Source organism: Aulonocara stuartgranti (assembly GCF_965226115.1).
Source record: "Aulonocara stuartgranti genome assembly, chromosome: 4".
NCBI lineage: Eukaryota > Metazoa > Chordata > Actinopteri > Cichliformes > Cichlidae > Aulonocara > Aulonocara stuartgranti.
In genome coordinates this window covers 18,751,379-18,767,237 of record NC_138942.1, presented here as the reverse complement: position 1 = coordinate 18,767,237, position 15,859 = coordinate 18,751,379, and the positions used below count along the sequence as shown (strand labels likewise).

The following is a 15,859-nucleotide window of genomic DNA, read 5'->3' as shown; positions in this document are numbered from 1 at the left end:
CCATCTTGACACTGACCTCTTTACCCCAACCCATCAACCCTCACTGCTTTATCTTGTGGATTTCGTCAGAATCGTCTCAAAGTAAGTGTGTTTGCACTGCTTTGCAGTGTGTGTGTGTGTGTGTGTGTGTGTGTGTAGGTGGAATAGATTATAGTACAATTTACTGTCACCAGTCACAGTGCAAGACCTGCTGTTTTGCTCAGTTGAGCAGTGATGATTTATCATTGTCATGTGTAAGAAGCAGAGGAACCTTTATGCTTTTTCAGAACACCTTTTGCTCCCAGCTGTAAGCCAATAGTATTATTTTAAAGATATTAATTACTTTAAATGTTTCATAGCACATTGTTGAGCACAGGGTAATCTGCTGACAAGCTAGTTTCCTTTACACTGTTTTTAATCATCTCTTGAGTGTTCCTCGCAAACGTAAACTAACACAACCAAATAATCTATATGTTGAGTCTATTTTCCACTGAGATATAATATTCAACTCCGTTTTTCTTTATTAAACTATACTTTGATGGGACATGGGAAGGATGTTTGCCTGTGATGATTTTGGCTTCTTAAAGTTGACAGAGAGCTCCTGTTGGATGGATCCCTCTCTTTCTCCTGGACTATGCTTTATTTTGCTTGAATTATGTTTGATATAATCCGAGTTTCCCCCCAGAACTTTAGCTTCTATCCACAATTACAATAAAAGGCTGAGTAGAATTTTAGAAATGACGTTTTCTATGCATTTATACATATATTCATGCATTTTAACGTTTTTGAAAGTTGTTATTCAGACGAGTTTGTGTCACAGGCTGGGTCTCCTACCCAGCACTCTGAGTTTTCTTTGTATTTTTTGATATGTTATTAGTTTGTGTTATTTCCTATTTTGCCTTTAGTTTAGGCAGTTATTGGTTATTGTTCCTGGGTTTTCTATGTTTTGGGGTTTGGTATTTATTCATCACGTGTTGGGTCTGTTGAGTTGTGTTGTCATGTTTAGTTGTTAGTATTTCCTGTTTTATTTTGACAATGTCATGTGTTCTTTGTTCATTGTATTTAGCTTTCTCTCCTGGTCCTGTCATTAGGTTTATGTCTGTCAGCTGTTCCCCCATGTGTCCCCACTTCCCCTGATCACCTCATGTCTGTATTTAAGCCTTTTGTTTTCTTCATGCCATTGTCGGTTCGTCTGTTTATCTCACCAGGGTCACAGTTTTAGTCATGGTCTTAGCCTGTTTACCTCACCTCAGTCATAGTTCTAGTTTTCATCTGTTATGTATTATTAGTCTTAGTCATGGTCTTTGTTTATTATTTTTCCACCACAGTCATAGTTTAGGTTTTGGTCTCAGTACCATTTAGTATTTTGTTTCTTAGTGTTTTGCCTGTTTGTTTTTGGTCTCTTGGTTCATTTCCCTGCCGTCATCGCATTAAAGGTTCACCTTTCTGTTAATCATTACAATTCCTCGTCATCATCTGCTTTTGGGTCCTGTTTCCACACACATCGGCGCACCCCGCCGTGACAGTACGAACCGACCAGTCATGGACCCAGCGGATTCTGCTCTCACCGAGTGTCTGGAGGAGACTGCTCGGATCCAAGCGATCCTCGACCGCATCTTTTCAGCGCCCGATTTGAAGAGCAAGTTGGTAATGATTAACGTTGCTGAAGCTATTATGGAGAGGGATCCCCGCCTTCTCCAGCTCCCGGACTCACCTGCCATAGTTGCTGCCTTTACGAGGATAAAGGAGATGCTGCAGGCTCAGGGACTGTCGAGTCAGGAAATGGCTTCCAGCACCCACCAGTCACAACAACCCCACAATCAGTCATCACCATTGCTGCCTCCGGAACCTGAGTGTGTTCGTGTCGGTTCGCTGAGATTCGCCGCAGCGTCACCACCTCTCAGCTCGCCAGTTTCCACGCCCTCATCACAGTTTCGCCATACTCCTGTCACAGTTCAGCGCGAGGAAGCGCCGCACACCATAGACTTGGACGACGACGAGCGCCAGTCTATATTCTGCGCTCTCTTGGAGGAGGAGCTCCGGTGGAAGCCGTGGCTCATTCCGGAGCACGAGCATTCTTTCCGGGGAACTCGACTGGCTCTCGGGGGACCTCGGAGTTATCAGGGACTTCCACCCATTGCTCCGCCATCTTCCACTCCTAAGAAAAAGCGGCGTGCGCGCCACCGACGCTCCGTATCACAAACACAAGTGAGTGACTATATCTTGGCTCCTCATGTTTTTTCTCCGGAGGTTTTTGAAACTGACACTGCTTCTCCGGTTCATGAGCTCGGCTGCAAAGAGACTGTTTGCACAGGAAATGCTAGCCATCAGGCTCAGCTAAATTGTTGTGGGACTGCAAACCAGGCCGTTTTGGAGCCGGGGACGGAGGTGCAGTTTGTGCATCCTTTTTCAGTGTTAGCTGGAGGGCCCGAGGAGCCCGTCCGGCCTCACATTTTGTCTGCTGGAGGTTCAGGAGAACCCAGCCAGCCTCATGTTTCGTCTGCTGGAGGTTCAGGAGAACCCAGCCAGCTTCATGCTTCGTCTGCTGGAGGTTCAGGAGAACCCAGCCTGCTTCAAGTTTCGTCTGCTGGGAGTTCGGGTGAACCCAGCCGGCTTCAAGTTTCGTCTGCTGGAGGGCCCGAGGTGCCCGTCCAGCCTCATGCCACGTCAGCTGGGGGTTCAGGAGAACCACACCAGCCTCATGCCTCGTCAGCTGGGGGTTCAGGAGAACCACACCAGCCTCATGCCTCGTCAGCTGGAGGGCCCGAGGAGCCCTTCCGGCCTCATGCCACGTCTGCTGGGGGGCCCGAGGAGCCCTTCCGGCCTCATGCCACGTCTGCTGGGGGGCCCGAGGAGCCTTTCCGGCCTCATGCCACGTCTGCTGGGGGGCCCGAGGAGCCCTTCCAGCCTCATGCCACGTCTGCTGGCGGGCCCGAGGAGCTCGTCCAGCCACCTTCTGCTTCCGCTACGCCTGTTCCAGCCTCAGCCTGTGCTTCTGCTTCGCCTGGTCCAGCTTCGGCCTGTGCTTCGCCTGGTCCAGCTTCGGCCTGTGCTTCGCCTGGTCCAGCTTCGGCCTGTGCTTCGCCTGGTCCAGCTTCAGCCTGTGCTTCGCCTGCTGCGGCTCCGGCCTGTGCTTCGTCTGCTGCGGCTCCGGCCTGTGCTTCGTCTGCTGCGGCTCCGGCCTGTGCGTCTTCAGCCTCGTCTGGTCCGGCCTGTGCGTCTTCAGCCTCGTCTGGTCCGGCCTGTGCGTCTTCAGCCTCGCCTGGTCCGGCTTCGTCAGAGTCGTCATCTTCGCCTGGTCCGGCTTCGTCAGAGTCGTCATCTTCGCCTGGTCCGGCTGCGTCAGAGTCTTCATCTTCGCCTGGTCCGGCTGCGGCCTCTGCTACGCCTGGTCCGGCTTCTGCTTTTGTTTCGCCTGGTCCGGCTTCTGCTTTTGTTTCGCCTGGTCCGGTTTCGGCCTCGACTCCTGTTTCGCTGTCGTCAGTTCCGGCCTCGGCTTTTGTTCCTGCTTTGCCTCCGCCTGGGCCGGCTTCGGCTTTTGTTCCTGTTTCGCCTCCGCCTGGTCCGGCTTCGGCCTCTGTTTCTGTGTCGGCCTCGCCTGGTTCTGCGGTTGTGTTGCCGTCGCCCAAGCCTCGTTTTGTCCCTCGGGATCGCCGGCCGCTTTCCGGGCCGTCAGCTGGACATCATTGCCGTCGGGGTCGGCCCCCTGGACCTTTGACCTCCGACCTGCTGTGCTTTCGACCTCCGGGTCGGCCTCCTGAACTTTTGTCTTCTGACCTGCTGTGCTCTCGACCTCCGGGTCGGCCCCCTGAGCTCATGGGTTTTGGACTGCTGGACCGTTGGCCTCCTGGTCGGCCTCCTGAACTTTTGGATTTTCTTTGGTTTTGCTGTCGACCTCCGGGGCGGCCTCCTGAACTTTTGGATTTTCTTTGGTTTCGCTGTCGACCTCCGGGGCGGCCACCTGAACCGCTTCGCCATGCGCTCCTGTTCTGCCGGGTTCGTGGTCGCCCTCCTGAAGATGGGTCTCGGATTTTTGTGCCCTTGTTGTTTTTGGCCTGTGTGCTTCTGGTGCTTTGTTTTTGGTTTTGTTTCCGGCCCTCCTTCCTGGTCCCCCTCCGCCCGCCCTGGGTGGGTTGTTGTGGTTTTTGTGTTTGTTTTCTGGTTGTTTTCGGGCGTCTGGAATCCGCCCTTAAGGGGGGGGCTCTGTCACAGGCTGGGTCTCCTACCCAGCACTCTGAGTTTTCTTTGTATTTTTTGATATGTTATTAGTTTGTGTTATTTCCTATTTTGCCTTTAGTTTAGGCAGTTATTGGTTATTGTTCCTGGGTTTTCTATGTTTTGGGGTTTGGTATTTATTCATCACGTGTTGGGTCTGTTGAGTTGTGTTGTCATGTTTAGTTGTTAGTATTTCCTGTTTTATTTTGACAATGTCATGTGTTCTTTGTTCATTGTATTTAGCTTTCTCTCCTGGTCCTGTCATTAGGTTTATGTCTGTCAGCTGTTCCCCCATGTGTCCCCACTTCCCCTGATCACCTCATGTCTGTATTTAAGCCTTTTGTTTTCTTCATGCCATTGTCGGTTCGTCTGTTTATCTCACCAGGGTCACAGTTTTAGTCATGGTCTTAGCCTGTTTACCTCACCTCAGTCATAGTTCTAGTTTTCATCTGTTATGTATTATTAGTCTTAGTCATGGTCTTTGTTTATTATTTTTCCACCACAGTCATAGTTTAGGTTTTGGTCTCAGTACCATTTAGTATTTTGTTTCTTAGTGTTTTGCCTGTTTGTTTTTGGTCTCTTGGTTCATTTCCCTGCCGTCATCGCATTAAAGGTTCACCTTTCTGTTAATCATTACAATTCCTCGTCATCATCTGCTTTTGGGTCCTGTTTCCACACACATCGGCGCACCCCGCCGTGACAGTTTGATTTATTGAGATTTTTTGAATGGCAGGATAGACATGACCCTGGCATACCACAGTGACAAACTGATTTTGATTAATCATGAAATGTAGTCAAATGTAGAAAAAGCCTGTTAAATGCCCTGTAATATTCAGTCTTCACTGCCCATGCATGTGCAGCAGGCTGGTGAGGGGGAACTAAAACCATACAGTAAAATGTCTGTATTACACGCAAACAAATGTGCAGCCAGAAAATCAGAACGACAGAGGGAAAGTGCAAGCAGTCAGACAGACAAAACTGGACAGCAAGAATTTCTGTTTGCCTGTCAGACTCTGTCTTTGATGTTTAAGGAAGAAAAAAAAAATCAGAAGGATTTTACAGTGCTAGCTTGCTAATGCCTGTGCTCTGCTACACACAGTTGGCTCCAACACGGGGGTACAAACACCGCCTGTGCATACACGTGTACTGCAAAAACACACAACCAATTGGTGATTGTGTTGCTTGACACCTATAGTGGCTCAGACTGTAAGCATGTCAAAACAGTGTGTCTGGGAGAGCAGGTAATGGCTGTTATTGCTGTAGTTGAGGTGATTTTCTTCTGGCTGATTCAGCTTGAGGGACTAGAAGACGCATAAACACACTTCAGTTGCCATGGTGGGTTACTTTTACCTTTAGTGCAACCAGGTTAGTAAGGATTAAAGCTTCCTAAAGAATATATCTGAGTGGCCCTGTTTATGTGTGTGTGTTTGTGTGTGTGTGGGATGGCTATGCAAGCACAAGCCTAGTGCCTTTCTTGTGTAGGAATAAGAGGATGTGCATGTAACTGCAGTGTGTGTGGGACTTCAGCTGGAGCAGAAGTTTGATGTTTGGTGCACTGGAACAATGATTTGTACCCGTTTGAATGCGTGTATTGATTGCGCTGAAGTAGTCGGTGCTGTATATAGAGAGGTGTGTTGGATCGCCTGTGTCGACTACATATGAGCCCGGGGCATTTTTGTTTGTTTCAAAGACATTGAAAAAAAATGCCAATGTGATAGGATTATAAGTTAAGCCCCATTTCACTTCATTAAACAGTGTTTTGCTTTTGCTCAGTGTAGTGTGTCTGAAGTAAATTTTGTCTAGATGTGAGTGAAGGGGGGGGGCAATAAATGGTTGTTTCACCAACTCTTTGCCAATCAATAACTCTGTCCACCGCTCAGTCGCTGTGAGAGGCCTTTGGTGACACACACACATGCACACACTTACAGTACAGTGACGCTCTCCCACGCTCGCCTGCAGCAGAGTACCTGGAGCACCTCTCTATATTGCACACCACACACTTCCTCTCCCCCTGTGTTGCTCTTGATTGTTTTCAAAATCCTTTTACTAATCTTATCTCTTTCCCAATTTTCAAATATGTTAATGCTGACATTTGAAATGATTATGAGATGAATTTAAGTTTCTTACTATAAAGTTTAGCTGCCAGTTTTTCTCTCCTAATTTTCTCTTTTCTTTCGTCATCGCGGATCTCTCCCTCTTTCTCTCTGTCTTTCTCCCGCTTTGCTGATCTTCTTCCCTGTCACTGCTCTTACGCCACCTCTGCCATCACACCCCTCGACTTTGCTCCTCCACTCACTCCTCGTAACACGTATTTGCACAGCTACAGTATATGTGTTGTGTCCGTTCTCGCTGACTTGTACACTGTGTAACATCTGCCCTGCAGGCAATTTTTTTCCAGTTTCTTGTATAATTAGTTTGACATTTTTTTTTCTTATTTTCAATAATAGGGCCTCCGCTGTGCTGTGTCGCTTTATACTGACTCAGAGATACATTCCTGCAGCTGTTATTTCGAGACTGATGGCATCCAAGAATTATACGTCATGTAAAAAACATAACACTACCTCAGATGAACAACAACTCATGACATATTACACCATATCATTATTTAGTTAGCACAAATGCCGAAACATTGTGTAAGAATACTAAGTGTACCCCATGATTTAGTAGCTGGTAGAACCACTTTTATCACCAACAAGTTAAACTGATCATTTTCTATATGACTTCTAAGTTCTGTATGATGAGGTGAAGCAATTTTGCACTGCTCTTCTTCATAGTGTTGCTTCAACTGATTGAGGTTTCATTTGTGAACAGCTCTTATCTCAGCATTTCAGTCGGGCTGAGGTCTGGGCTTTGATTTCGATCACTGCAGCACCTTGATTGTTTCTTTTTCAGCCATTCTGCCTTGCTTGGGATCATTGTCCTGTTAGCTTTAGATAGCAACTTCTTTAGAATCATTTCCGATCTCTTTCCTCTCCTTGGCTTTGTGTGGACACACCGTAATGCTACAGACAAATTGCTGAAACTCTTTAATCGAATGCATTTCATTAGCAGCACCTGGGTGTTACCTACACTTTTTATTCTCAGAGAAGAAGTAAGGCTTTACTTAGTTTTTCACAGGACTGCATAGAAACCTGAGACTCCACAGCCATGGGCTTTCACGCACTGACAGATACAAGCAGCGGCAAATTGACCATCTAGGCAGCAGTCGTAGCTCCACTGCATCACATTTAAATTTGTGAAATCATCACCCTCTTCCTTCCTGAAAGAAAATCAATTTAACAGCAAAACCATCAGGAGTTATATGCTCAACACCTCACAGTGTTAAGCTCAGAACAAAAGGATGATAACGTCTATAAATCTAGCTGCGCCTAAATATATATTTAGATAACACTGCCTGTTTTTATTAAATTGCTATCTTGTTGCTCTGAGCTTTCGTTTGCCTTTGTCATGTTTGTAACTGTCTCCTTATGGATGTTGTCTGATACGTCTTCCTACTTTTACCTGGCCTTCGATGGCTGCTGCCTGGATTTGGCTGCACTTCGTTTAGATTTTGTTTTAGCAGATTTTCACGGTTTACCATGTGAAACTTCAAGTGAGTTCTCTGTGATGATGAAACACCAAAGCACACACGAGGAAGACGTTTTTAACCATACAATCAAACAGATCCGGAAAAGGTAGCGCAACGGTCAGCAGCAGAAAGTGCAACAAGATGTCAGAATGACGTGAAAAAGCAGAATTCACATGAGCAAATATTTCACAGTCAGTGTAGAGTTTTATTATAATCTCCATCCAGTCTGCTGCACTGTGCCTTGGCTATATAGGAAGCATTACATGTCATCAGTAATTTATTCTGAAGATCAAGATGAGAACACGTCAGGACACTCATACCAATTATGCCAGAAATAGTGCAATTAACACCATTCAGTGTAATCCGACCTGCTCAGAGAGACATCACTCTTTTGTGCGCCTATTGTGTTATTGCTGTGATTGTCACAGATCCTTCTGTGGAGTTTTGCTTTTGGATATTCTAGTTTTGTAAATATATATATATATATATGTGTGTGTGTGTGTGTGTGTGTGTGTGTGTGTGTGTGTGTGTGTGTGTGTGTGTGTGTGTGTAGTAAATATGCAACAATAGATATTTAATACCACTCTTGCTCAATAGAAATAATTTCTCCTGTTAAATTAATGACCTTTGCTTGTTTGAGTCTTCTAACTTGCAGTTATAATTGCAAACTGGGTATCACTGTTAACATTGTTTAGCACTAAGTGGAAATGCAGACCAATTACTTGTAATGTACATAGTTTCAGAAAAGAAATGCCCTGCCCTGGATGATGGTATGAGTTCCTAGTAAGCAGCGTGTTGATTGCTACATAGATTTGGGCTTTTTTTTCCTTTATTTATCCAAATATCGTTATAATTAGTTGCAGTTCTAATTAGCGCTTTCTAGCCATGCTCATTCGGGAACCTCTCATCAGTCCTCTGAGACCTTCTATCTCAGAGGACTGATGACTTGCTTTGGTTTCTCTCTCTGTTCCCGTTTCCTATCATTCTCTTCGCATTATCTCACCCTCTTTCTTTATCCTCTGATTGGCTCCTGCGGTGTTCAAGTCGAGTGACTGGCCTCTGTGGCCCGTGATCCTCTCTGCCCTGACAGCTTGTTATCTCCATGGTGACGGATGGCTGAGGCGTTTCCGTGCTTCGCTCTTAACTACAGCTGAGGATAGAGCACACACCTGGGACACATCACCTACTCTCTCTCACCTCACCTTCTCCCGTTTGCTCTCTTCGGTTCTCCCACTCTTTTTCTTCCTCTGAACTTTTTCTCTCCGTCCTTCCACTTTTCGATTGTTCTGTGTGGAGGAGCTGCTGCGGGGCCACACAGTAGATTTATGCCTTTTCTTTTGCAGTGACACTTCCTGTGAGGTGTGCCACTTGACGGGTGGTTGTATGTGTAGATGCTGAACGCTCGTTCCACTTGTTTTGACAGATGTTTTATTAAAGAACATCAAGTCTGTCTTTAATTCACAGCGACACTCTGTCTTTCTTTTATCTTACGCTTGGTCTCCTGTCTGTTTTCTGTCACTTTTTCCTTTTTGCCTTCTCTTTTGTTACAACTCACAAATTCAACCGCTCTTTTACTTGGATGCATCGCCTTCCCTCTTGCTTAAGATGTTGTCACTTCCCAGATTACCATTTGTGCCTTCATCTTGTGCAATAATGCAAGTATTTCGCGTATTTTAATGAGTCTCTGCTTCAAGTAGAGTATGAACTGTTGTCCTTTTACCTCGGGGAAAGTCTCCCTTTTTTAAATGAGGTGCAAACATTAATGAGACTAACCTCTCTTAAAATAAATACAACTTATTAGAATACTAATGCTTACGTTTCCAAAATAAATCCCAGTGCTAATGTTAACACACATACCAATACTAATTCTTATGATCCCCACTCTTACATCACTCTTTCACACTTCTTGTCTCCCCCCTCCTCCTTTTCTTTCTTGTCCCTCAGGTCTAGTCCAAACTCCATTAGTGCATGTGCTGTCTGAGAGAGAGATGAGAAGAACAGTGAAGAAGAGATGCAGGATTTAAAGTGACTCTAATGACTACTGTAGTACCAAGCCTCAGTGCATACGCTCTCTTTGTGACCTATTTTAAATGCATTATTCTTTCATAGTAGTTAGCTTGCGCTGAACATGTGCATGGTTGGAGGTAGCTTAAAGTTCATGTTTTTTTTTTATGCTTAAAGATAAAGAGAAATGCTAAAACAGGACATGTGATGCTACATTGTGTAGATGACCGGTCAAATAACACCTTGTTTTCAGTAGATTGATCCCCGGCTCCTTCAGTCCACATGTTAAAGTGTCCTTGAGACCCCCCCCCCCCCCCCCTCCCCGCCCCATGCATTCATGGTAGTGTGAGTGTGCATGAATGAGACTTGTAGTATAAAGTGCTTTGAGTGCTCAATTTGAGTATAAAGGTGCCATTTAAGTAGCAGTCCACTTAGATTGTGTTACTCCATCTGCTCTGTTTGTTTGGTCCATTCTCTTGCACTCTAACGGATGCTTACTCTTCTGCAATGCATTTTTTTAATGCCTGAGGTCAACCATCAAAAGCAGCAGATGGTGGAGTAGGTGGAGGCGAGCGTCAGGGTGATAGTGAGTCCAGCTATGATGTAGTGTTTGGAGACAGAGGAGCTAACTAAAAGACAGTTGAGTGACCAGGATTAGAAATGGTTATGTCAGAGGGCTCAGATTGAGCCATTTGGAGCCAAAGTTAGAGAGGCAAGGCTGAGATGGTTTGGACATGTACAGAGGAGAGATAGAGGATATATTGTAAAGAGGATATTAAATATATACAACTAATATATGTGATGTAAATGTAACAAAGCCTCTGCTTCAGTGTGTGACAACTCAGAGCACTTCTAGCCAGCTAGTTTACAGTTGTCTGCAGTCCATCATGGAAACAGTAAATCAGAAACCACTCTGCCAGTGGCTTATGCTTATTGACTATTAACATTTGAGAGGATTGCTATAAAGAGTGATGTGTGAACCTCGTGCCCTGTTTAACAATGTCAGCCTAAGGTGTCCTCAACATGTGAATTTTCCTTCTGAATGACTTCTGAGTTCGGGCAGTCATATGACGTTTCTCTAATCTCAATAGCCATTAAAGACTCTTTACATCCATGCATTCATACACACTCATTCTGTAATAGATATGCAGTGTACAGTACAGATGTACAACATCGCACACTTTGTACTGCGCACTATTGTCCAAGAACTCACCGTAGTTATGTTGTTCAGGATATAAGTCCACACGTGTTGTACAAAAATGCATTAGTGTCAGTGTGTGTGTGTGTGTGTGTGTGTGTGTGTGTGTGTTATTACAGTTCACTGTGTTGAATTATGGATTATGTGTACAGTGGTTTTTCAGCTGTAGCCATAATTGGGTTATGGGTTGGTGCAAAGTCACTTTCTTAAGAAGAGAATTACATTGAAATGGCTGGCTGACATTATCCACCTACTGCTTTGGCTCTCTGCTATGCTATATGCTGTATATTACAGCAATCCTTTAGACAGCAGTGCCTATTTGTCTGAACTCAGGAACAGCAGGGCAGATTGCTTTAGATAAACCATGGAGATAAATGTCAAAAAGGAAAAACCTATCACACACTCACAATCGCACACACATATGCACATATGCACATATGCGTGGACAAATTTATCTTTCCCCCATTTTGTTTTGCACCTGTCATCCTCACGCTCTCGCTGCCTAATTTTTTGACTTATCAAAGAATCATCTCTTTCTTTCTTTCTTTCTTTCTTTCTTTTTCTTTCTTTTATTTTCCCCGTCAGCTCAACTCAGAAGCATTGCTTTACACAAACTGGGACTTTTGAGAGAATTTAATAAGTCATTTAATGGCTCCATCACCACTAACTGCAGGGTACATTTTATCCAAGTGAGTGCTTTGTAGTTTGCTATTTCTCATCTATTATCCACAAAGTGCTACATAAATTGCATGACTCATTCTTCACTGCAGAGAGTCTGGCCTTGCTTACGACCTCAGTAAAAAATCTCCTCAGATTTGAACATTTCAAATGCAGGTTTTCCCAGAAATACAGGTCCATGATTGAGGGTTACAGTGAGCATGGGCGAGTAGCTTGACCAGGTGTGACTGAATAGCCCTTTTGCTGGCAGTCAGGGGAGAACCGGACACTTCAGTTCCATCTGTGACATGTGATAACAACATGTCTCTTGCATATAAGTGTTCAGTGTGAGTTCTGCTGCTTGTCTACACCCCCTGCCTCTGTTCAAGACGCAGAAGACAAGCTAAATGATGCAATGGAGTGCATGTACTGCTTGCCCATGTGTCACTCTACAGAGGACAGTAAATTTCTGAGGATAAAAAAATTAAATACCTGTCAACCTCTTGTCATATTGTACAGCGCTCTTTTTCCTCCAAAAAACTAAAAGAGTTCCCCACACCTTTTTCAGGGTAAGTTTATCTTTTCATAAAAGCACGGCTCCACAGCAGGGGCTACACTGGCTCACCTACCAGATCTGTTGTGTATTAAAAAAGATTCTAACCATTTAAAAAACAATCCATCCATTTGTATCCTTATCAAGGTTGCAGGAGTTCTGGAGCTTATCCCAGCTGTAATAGGACAAGAGGCAGGGTACACCCTGGACAGGTCGTCAGGCTAACACATAGAAACAGACAACAATTCACACTCACATCTATGATTTAGAATCACAACCCCGTAACTGCATGTGTTCGGACTGTGGGAGGAAACCCCACAAAAATGGGGAGAACATGCAAACTCCACACAGAAAGACCCCGGCCAGATGGTAGCCTCAAACTCAGGCCCTTCTCACTGTGAGGAAACAGTGCTAACCACCACACCACCATGCTGCCCAAAAAAACCCAAAAAACAAAAACAACAGGAAAGATGGAAACAATATGACTTTGCATCTCAGTTTGCAGTGCAGTGTAAAACATGGCCCCTTTTCTTGTATCGATTTCAAATTTTGATAAATTTTTTCAACATTGGGCTTTTTCAATGCTTTTCAAATCATTCAATTATACTTTCATTTATATAATGTCCACCCTTTTTTTGGAAACTGGTTTCTACATAAAAAGAATAATATCACAGCAAAAGCTAACCTCCACTCGACATAAATGCTAATTTTCAATTCTCTGGGTACTCACTCTGCTCAGCACGAACATCGTAACATTAGGAAACGTTTTAAATGCTCGTGCACTGGATTTTCCCTCACATACACGATGTGGCCAAACAAAATGCTGGCATGCACACACATGTAATAAATTAAACATTCTGGAAAGCAAATTCAAATTGTCCTTAAAATGATGATAGAATCTGTAATGTGAAAACAGATTAGTGATGAATCAGTGCCATCTCAAGAGACCAAGATCAAGTCTTACAGTGAAGTGTGTTATAAGCACTTGTACTCTGCTTCTTCTTCTTCTTCTTCTTCTCCTTTGCAGCACAGGGGCGACTGCGTGTTGCATCATTCTTGAAATGGAAGAGTTTGAACAAAAACAACAAAAGCTTAAATGTTATTAGTTTGTATATTAATGCTATGGTTATTACCAGAGGCAGCTGTAAAGGCAGCTACAGATAAGCAAAGCAATAAATATTCAACTCGAGATATTCTTGTCTTGCTACAGTGGGAGGAAAAAGTGCCAGCAGACTGAATTGCTAATAAATCAAATGTGACAGCTCACAGTCTGTCCTTACTTTGTAGAATCAACTTTGTCTTTTCAGAATAAATTCTGCTGTACTTCGCCTATGGCTAATGTTGTAAAAACAATGAGTGGCAAACTATTGTTGCATATTTAAGCAAGTTAGACCATAGAAAGAATTGCAGTGTGTATGTGGAGGAAGACGCTAACTAAGCTGTGGTAGTTCACAAGCTGATGTACCAAACTTTTATAGACAGAACACTAAACTTCAGGAAATGATGCTACCTTGCTGCTCTGCCATTAACTTTAAAGGAGAGATACTGAGGTTGTCTCAAAGACCATAATGTTTTATAAAGGAGAACAAACCGCTATTATGTATATGCTTCTAGTTCACTTTTATATGTTTGTGTAAAATGTGAAGATAGCATGACTCACTAAGGGGTGTTTATGAATATTCTGCTTTTTGATTGATCTGCAGTATGTTTCAGTATTGAACCGTTTGCCTGCTTGCTGTGCAGGCTTTGAGGTCTACCCTTTGGTAATGAATACTTATGAGCACATTAGCAGACCAAGAAGACTCATTATAATATCAAGGAGACCAGCAGATCACATGTCCTTTTTAGAGCCTTTGAGTAGAATATGTGTCTTTGTGTTGGAGCTATATGAGGTTTCCTGTAACTAATTCATGGATTACTACTATGCCAAGCTCAGATGAGTCCATCACGAGCTTACTTGTTGGAGGTTAAGTCGTGGAAAGCTTGCAGCATCCTTAACACCTTGAGGTCTTTGAACCGAGTTTCCCCTAACTGGTGGTTCGCTGGGTGATTGACATTCAGTGCATCAGTGCTCACAAAACCAAGCATGTTGTGAGCATAAAGCAGAGATTCACCTTCCCCTGGCTATCATGTGACGTGCTCTCATGGCAATTCAAAGTGGATGAATGACATCCAACTATCCACAGGACCACAATGGATGTGAAGATTTTGAGGTCTCTCATTTCCCCTGATAAAAAGAGGGCAGGGTTTGTTTTTTTTTTCTCAGCAAAAGCCAGCATTCACCTGGGAGAGATCAAAGAAAGTTTCATAGGGTTGACAGATGGTGGAATTTTATTTCTTCAAGAGACTCTGATATTAGAACACATCATTGCTTCCAGATGGCCTAATAGGTGGCGCAAATTCTAAGATGAACAAGTCAAGGGGGTCGGTGTAATATAAGGCAACAAAGAAGCTTATTGTGAAATTCCCTTGGTGCTCAACATCCTGCTTTCAGAAATCCTGCTCTTTTCGGTTAATTTGGTTGAGGCTGACAATATTTTTACTGGGGAAAAGCCGCACTGGAGATGCAGGGAAAGACAGCTTCATTGTACATAAGTGCACCATTTTCTTGATTTTCTATCACATTAGAGCTGGCTATAAGCAGTGTAAATGCATACAGATTACTTCAAACGCATGTGTGCATGAAAAATGAAGAAGATACCAATGCTATGAGAAAGATTAAAAAGTAAGGACAAAGGGAGGGGAGAGAAAGATGAAGGTAATGGATGAGAAGGGGTAATTATTGTGTAGATTCAAAGGGAGGGATAGGAAGTTAGTCAGAGGCACAAAAGTGTGACACTGAGTGAAGGACAAGCGTGTAACTTCTCAAGAAGAGAGATAAAAGAGAAAGAGAAAAGATGGAGACCAAAGAGAAGGATGATAGCCCTTAGAGAGGCGGACAAAGAGAGAAAGGGAAGGAGTGAGAGATTGCTAGTTAGCACTTTTCTTGAAAAGGCAGGGCATGAGAAGGAGATAGTGTGAAGGAGGAAACGGGAGAGGAAGAGAAGAGGAGATAGTTAGCACAGTGGCAGAGTGAACTTTTGCCCAGTGCCTGTCAGTACAGAGGACGACAGAGATCGCCAGGTGTGTGCACACAACACGTGTGCTGTGTATATATATATATATGTATGTGTGTGTCCTTCCTCCTCTTGACAGTGAGGAGGGACATGAAGTCTCTAATTGCTCTGGTGACTGCAGCCTCAGACATCTTCTGTGGTGAAAGGGGGAGAGACAGAGTTGGAAGGCGGGCAGAGTAACACTGAGATCAGGAGGAAAGAAAGGTCTAAGTAACAGGAAGAGACACAGTTATTCTTTTCTGTCCCTAAACATCATTTGTTCTTCAAACCTAACAGGGATTGCTGCTATCTTAAAACCTGCCTATTTAGTTCATTTAAATCGATCTTGAAAAACACTTAGTGATATTATATATATTATAAATATATAGATATTTATCTGCCCTTACATGCTGTAATTTTGTATTTTACATAATCATGCCTGTATTGTAACAGTGTAACTACTCAAATACTTCATGGTTATACCAGTACAAACTTTGAACGCATGAAGTGTAGTCAATAATCTCCAATACTGTGTTTAAAGCAAAAATTGTGCCTGATTTAAATTTGGACGAGATCCTCTGAAAGGTCTA

General features: G+C 43.8%; 1 protein-coding gene across 6 annotated transcripts in view; it reads left to right on the top strand.

Annotated features, from left to right (window-relative positions):
* LOC309705098 (voltage-dependent T-type calcium channel subunit alpha-1I-like) overlaps positions 1-15,859 on the top strand; it is a 218,399-nt gene that overhangs the window by 56,802 nt on the left and 145,738 nt on the right. The window lies entirely within an intron of this gene.